Source organism: Lepidochelys olivacea, assembly GCF_965140295.1.
Source record: "Lepidochelys olivacea isolate rLepOli2 genome assembly, chromosome: 28".
NCBI classification, from domain to species: domain Eukaryota; kingdom Metazoa; phylum Chordata; order Testudines; family Cheloniidae; genus Lepidochelys; species Lepidochelys olivacea.
In genome coordinates, this window is record NC_140438.1 from 4,594,201 (window position 1) to 4,600,200 (window position 6,000).

Genomic DNA, 6,000 nt, shown 5'->3' on the forward strand with positions numbered 1-6,000 from the left:
GTTTAGGAGAGAAGAGGGGGGTCTCCACACCCAAGAGAAAGTCTATTTAAGCCCGTGGGAGACCCCTTCATTTTGTCTTCAGCTGGCTAAGGAAATAGCCTCTCCACCCCCAAGGATACCTGAAAAAAAAAAGAAAAGGGGTACTTGTGGCACCTTAGAGACTAACCAATTTATTAGAGCATAAGCTTTTGTGAGCTACAGCTCACTTCATCAGATGCATATCGTGGAAACTGCAGCAGACTTTATATATACAGAGAGAATATGAACCAATACCTCCTCCCACCCCACTGTCCTGCTGGTAATAGCTTATCTAAAGTGATCATCAGGTGGGCCATTTCCAGCACAAACCCAGGTTTTCTCACCCTCCACCCCCCCACACAAATTCACTCTCCTGCTGGTGATAGCCCATCCAAAGTGACAACTCCTTACACAATGTGCATGACAATCAAGTTGGGCTATTTCCTGCACAAATCCAGGTTTTCTCACATCCCCCCCACCCCCATACACACACAAACTCACTCTCCTGCTGGTAATAGCTCATCCAAACTGACCACTCTTCAAGTTAAAATCCAAGTTAAACCAGAACATCTGGGGGGGGGGGTGTAGGAAAAAACAAGAGGAAACAGGCTACCCTGCATAATGACTTAGCCACTCCAAGTCTCTATTTAAGCCTAAATTAATAGTATCCAATTTGCAAATGAATTCCAATTCAGCAGTTTCTCGCTGGAGTCTGGATTTGAAGTTTTTTTGTTTTAAGATAGCGACCTTCATGTCTGTGATTGCGTGACCAGAGAGATTGAAGTGTTCTCCGACTGGTTTATGAATGTTATAATTCTTGACATCTGATTTGTGTCCATTTATTCTTTTACGTAGAGACTGTCCAGTTTGACCAATGTAAATGGCAGAGGGGCATTGCTGGCACATGATGGCATATATCACATTGGTGGATGTGCAGGTGAACGAGCCTCTGATAGTGTGGCTGATGTTATTAGGCCCTGTGATGGTGTCCCCTGAATAGATATGTGGGCACAGTTGGCAACGGGCTTTGTTGCAAGGATAGGTTCCTGGGTTAGTGGTTCTGTTGTGTGGTGTGTGGTTGTTGGTGAGTATTTGCTTCAGGTTGCAGGGCTGTCTGTAGGCAAGGACTGGCCTGTCTCCCAAGATTTGTGAGAGTGTTGGGTCATCCTTTAGGATAGGTTGTAGATCCTTAATAATGCGTTGGAGGGGTTTTAGTTGGGGGCTGAAGGTGACGGCTAGTGGCATTCTGTTATTTTCTTTGTTAGGCCTGTCCTGTAGTAGGTAACTTCTGGGAACTCTTCTGGCTCTATCAATCTGTTTCTTTACTTCCGCAGGTGGGTATTGTAGTTGTAAGAAAGCTTGACAGAGATCTTGTAGGTGTTTGTCTCTGTCTGAGGGGTTGGAGCAGATGCGGTTGTATCGCAGAGCTTGGCTGTAGACGATGGATCGTGTGGTGTGGTCAGGGTGAAAGCTGGAGGCATGCAGGTAGGAATAGCGGTCCTTATGCAAGGTAGCCTATTTCCCCTTGTTTTTTCCTAACCCCCCCCCCCCAGATGTTCTGGTTTAACTTGGATTTAAACTTGGAGAGTGGTGAGTTTGGATGAGCTATTACCAGCAGGAGAGTGAGTTTGTGTGTGTATGGGGGTGGGGGGGTGAGAAAACCTGGATTTGTGCTGGAAATGGCCCACCTTGATTATCATGCACATTGTAGGGAGAGTGGTCACTTTGGATGAGCTATTACCAGCAGGATAGTGAGTTTGTGTGTGTGGTTTTTGGGAGCGGGGTGAGGGGGTGAGAGAACCTGGATTTGTGCAGGAAATGGCCCAACTTGATTATCATGCACATTGTGTAGAGAGTTGTCACTTTGGATGGGCTATCACCAGCAGGAGAATGAATTTGTGTGGGGGGGTGGAGGGTGAGAAAACCTGGATTTGTGCTGGAAATGGCCCAACTTGATGATCACTTTAGATAAGCTATTACCAGCAGGACAGTGGGGTGGGAGGAGGTATTGTTTCATATTCTCTGTGTGTATATAAAGTCTGCTGCAGTTTCCACGGTATGCATCCCATGAAGTGAGCTGTAGCTCACGAAAGCTCATGCTCAAATAAATTGGTTAGTCGCTAAGGTGCCACAAGTACTCCTTTTCTTTTTGCGAATACAGACTAACACGGCTGTTACTCTGAATTCTGTTTTAATTGTATGCTGTTTTGATTTTAGCCAAACAGTTCTAGTTAAATTGTCTCAACTAGTCTGAGTCACCAACATTTCGTTAAATGTAGTAATGGGGAAAGAGTCCTTTACATTTTGCTATTCTCGGTTTTGTATTTTCTTGTAACAGGGTTTTCTTGAAATCTATACACTTAACTGAGTAGTTGGTTAATCAGTCTGTTGACTGGGTAGCAGAGGAAGAGTCTGCATGGATTCCAGCTGAAGATTCCTATAAGCAAGTGGAGGGAAGATGTTGTTTTAGACTCAACAGACTGTACAGATTTGGTGATCAAAGATTCTGAGACTTAGGTGCACAAACCTAAGCTTTTGGGAACTCTCAGTTTCCTCTCACTGTACTTCTGTGGGGCCTGAACTGTTCAGATTTTAATTTGTTTTCTTTATGTTTATGTATAACTGTGAAGGTAGTGTCTGTGGATTATAAAATAGCCATGTCATGCTGTAAAAATTAGATTATTTGTTTCTTTATCATAAGAGTTTATAAAGTTTTTTAATTAAATTCATTTCTTTCGTTCCTTTTGGGGCTTGAATGTGGGGATGTTGACCCTGTGCAATCCTTGATGAAAATCCTTAGAGACTAAACTCTGGGTCTCCAGCTACTCTTCTATGGGAGTTGGGGTTGGTTTTTTTGGCACTGGAGAAGGGTAATGAAGTGAACTGTAGCCCACCGAAAGGTTACAAACACTCACGTTAAGTGAAAATGAATGTCTATACAACAACTGCAGAAGCATGTAAAGCAGGTACATTCATGCTAAAAAATTGGGAAAATCAGAACAAAAGCATAGTTTGTGCTATAATAGACTTGGTACCTATTACACAAAGGAAAGTTAACCTGTGTATTAAATTTTGGCTCTTGAAAACAAAAGAAATGTAAAACAAACAAGCAAAAGCTTTGTTATGTTAACCAACTTAAGCTGTTTAATGGTGTACCCAAAGACATCAGAGGACATCAGTGCACAGTGACATGCCTGAGTGTTGGAAGAAGAAAAGATAAAGAGCCTCATAAATAAGACTTGTCAACTACACCTCAGTCTACCACATCGGACAATTGAGTATGCAATTGTCTATGGCGACATTATAGAAATCGCTACCTGGGCCAGATCTAACAGTTATTTAAACTGTAAATTATTCATCAAAGTGAGTTCTGGTGCCTGTGATTTTAAATGTTTATCTCTGGCAAAAGGCTAAAATTTCATTACTGTGTAAAGGCAACTGTACCTTTCTTATCAGGAACATGCATGGAACCTAATGACTGGGCAAAAGACTATTCCAGAGTCTGGTATCTCTCAAACTAGGAGACTCCAAAATTGAAATGGAATTATGGGTTTCATTTCAAGATTATCTGAATCTGGAGCATCTATTTGGAACAGAGTAACTGATATAGATATAGATTAGATTCAGATTATAACAAAACATTAACTATTTTGACCTCTGTGCAGCAGAAACTGTCTCTGAAACTATAATTCATGGAATTAAGGGGTTGCCTACTGAAGAAACAGTACACCTTTTAAAATGTGCATGGCATTGCTAAACTTTTTAATCAAACACAGATAAAAATGAATAAACTAATTTCAAGAAACAATATGAAGGCAACATTTCTTACAGAATTTTTTTGTACTTCTTAGAAGAGTTATATAGCAACTACCCTAACAACTCATTTAAAAAACAAAGAGAGAAAGTTGACAAACCTTATTAGTAATAAACAGCTAATTGGGATTCCCCTTAGAGTATAACAAAACAGTAGTGAATTCACAATGTGTCAAATTGTTAAAATTAAATTCCCTGTTGGGACCAGTCACAATCTGGGGTCAGTGACACTGCATCCTAACTGAGGTACATCTTATTCAAAACAGTCTTCTTTGCTGACTAGTTACCCATATTGAATGCAGACACAGCAATATTTGGTAAATTGGTAGCCGCCCATTCAGTAGGTGATTTCCTACTTATTCATAAATAATGAAGATGCTCTAAGGGGATGGGAGAGAGCTGTCCTATCCATGTAGCTAATCCACCTCCCTGAGAGGTGGTAGCTATGTCAGTGGGTGTGCAAGCTGTGGGGTCTACATGTTGGATCATATTAAAGAAGTTCTGTATTAAAATCACAAATGAGTTTGATTCCCCAGAGTTTAAATTCCAGGGTATTACTAATTAAGAGGTCTCTTGGTTTTTGGTGCTGTTTCTCTCCCTCTGTGTGTGAAACTTGCAAGCTGCTAATTGTGTTAGTACGTTCTAAGACAGAGTCTGTTCTCAAAGCAGTTCACAGAGAGAGAGACTCAAAGCAATACTCTGTAACAACAGAAACAGCACCCAGAGACTCCCCGCCCTTTTGTTGTATTAACAATTGTGATTAAAATAGAGATAGAGGATGTATGTGGATGGATGCTTGGTGTGGATAATAACTGAATGATCAGGGAGGTGCCAGCCTAAGAATCCAGTGTCCATCGGCTGAAGAAGGCGTCAAGTGGAAATAACCAGAGGACCCCCCCCCCACCGGAGGGCAGACTGGAATCCACCCAACAGCCTCAAGGATGGGAGAACCAAAGAACAAGATAACATCTTGGAGCCGTCAGGAATGTGCTATCTGCTGATTGATTCAGCAACAGCATGATGAAGCAATTCCCATAGACTGGCATAGGAAGAAATTCCTATAAAAATAGACTCTAAAAAGTGAGAACTTTGGGGTCTGATTCTGCAAACCAACTTCCAGGAGCATCAGATGAGCATCTGACAAGGCCCTGCTCCCTCCTCATGTCCAGGCCACCTGGCCAGTGGCTTGGCATGAGCAACTCTAAGGCTGGTAACTATGATAACAACCTTGCAGAACCTGTGTGTGTGTGTGTGTGTGTGTGTGTGTGTGTGTGTGTATGAATGAATGAATGTGAGAATAAATTTGAGATTGAATGGAATGTTATAACTATAACTAACTGCTTACTATGATTCTTTCTGTATTCACAATAAATGTGGTATTTTGCCTTTTTCCCTTTAATAAGATCCTGCTGGTTTTTATTTTATTGGTACAACATTTTGGTGGAGAATTGCGAAAGGGGGAATATTGGTAAAAAACCTCAGTTATTGTAAATATTGGTGTGCACACCGCCAGCTCTAGTGAGCTAGGCATTTCTATTAGATTAAACCAGACCTGCTGGCCTCCGAGAAGGTAGCAGGGAAAACAGATTAAACTAGACCTGCTGGCCTCCGAGAAGATAGCAGGGGACCTGCTGGCCTCCGAGAAGGTAGCAGGAAAAACAGATTAAACCAGACCTGCTGGCCTCCGAGAAGGTAGCAGGAGACCTGCTGGCCTCCAAGAAGGTAGTAGGGAAAACAGATTAAACCAGACCTGCTGGCCTCCGAGAAGGTAGCAGGAAAAACAGATTAAACCAGACCTGCTGGCCTCTGAGAAGGTAGTAGGGAAAACAGATTAAACCAGACCTGCTGGCCTCCGAGAAGGTAGCAGGGGACCTGCTGGCCTCCGAGAAGGTAGCAGGAAAAACAGATTAAACCAGACCTGCTGGCCTCCGAGAACGTAGCAGGGAAGAACAGGTTAACCGGACCTGCTGGCCTCCGAGAAGGTAGCAGGGGACCTGCTGGCCTCCGGGAAGGTAGCAGGGGAAAAACGCATAGATTAAGCTATGATTTCAGAATCTAGGCTGTGTCACTTGCTAAGTAATACCAGCAGTGACAAAGAGATTGAAATATCCATGTTAAGATGTTTAAAAGAAAACAGGGTAAGCCAGTACTAGAGGGAGGAATGGAGTC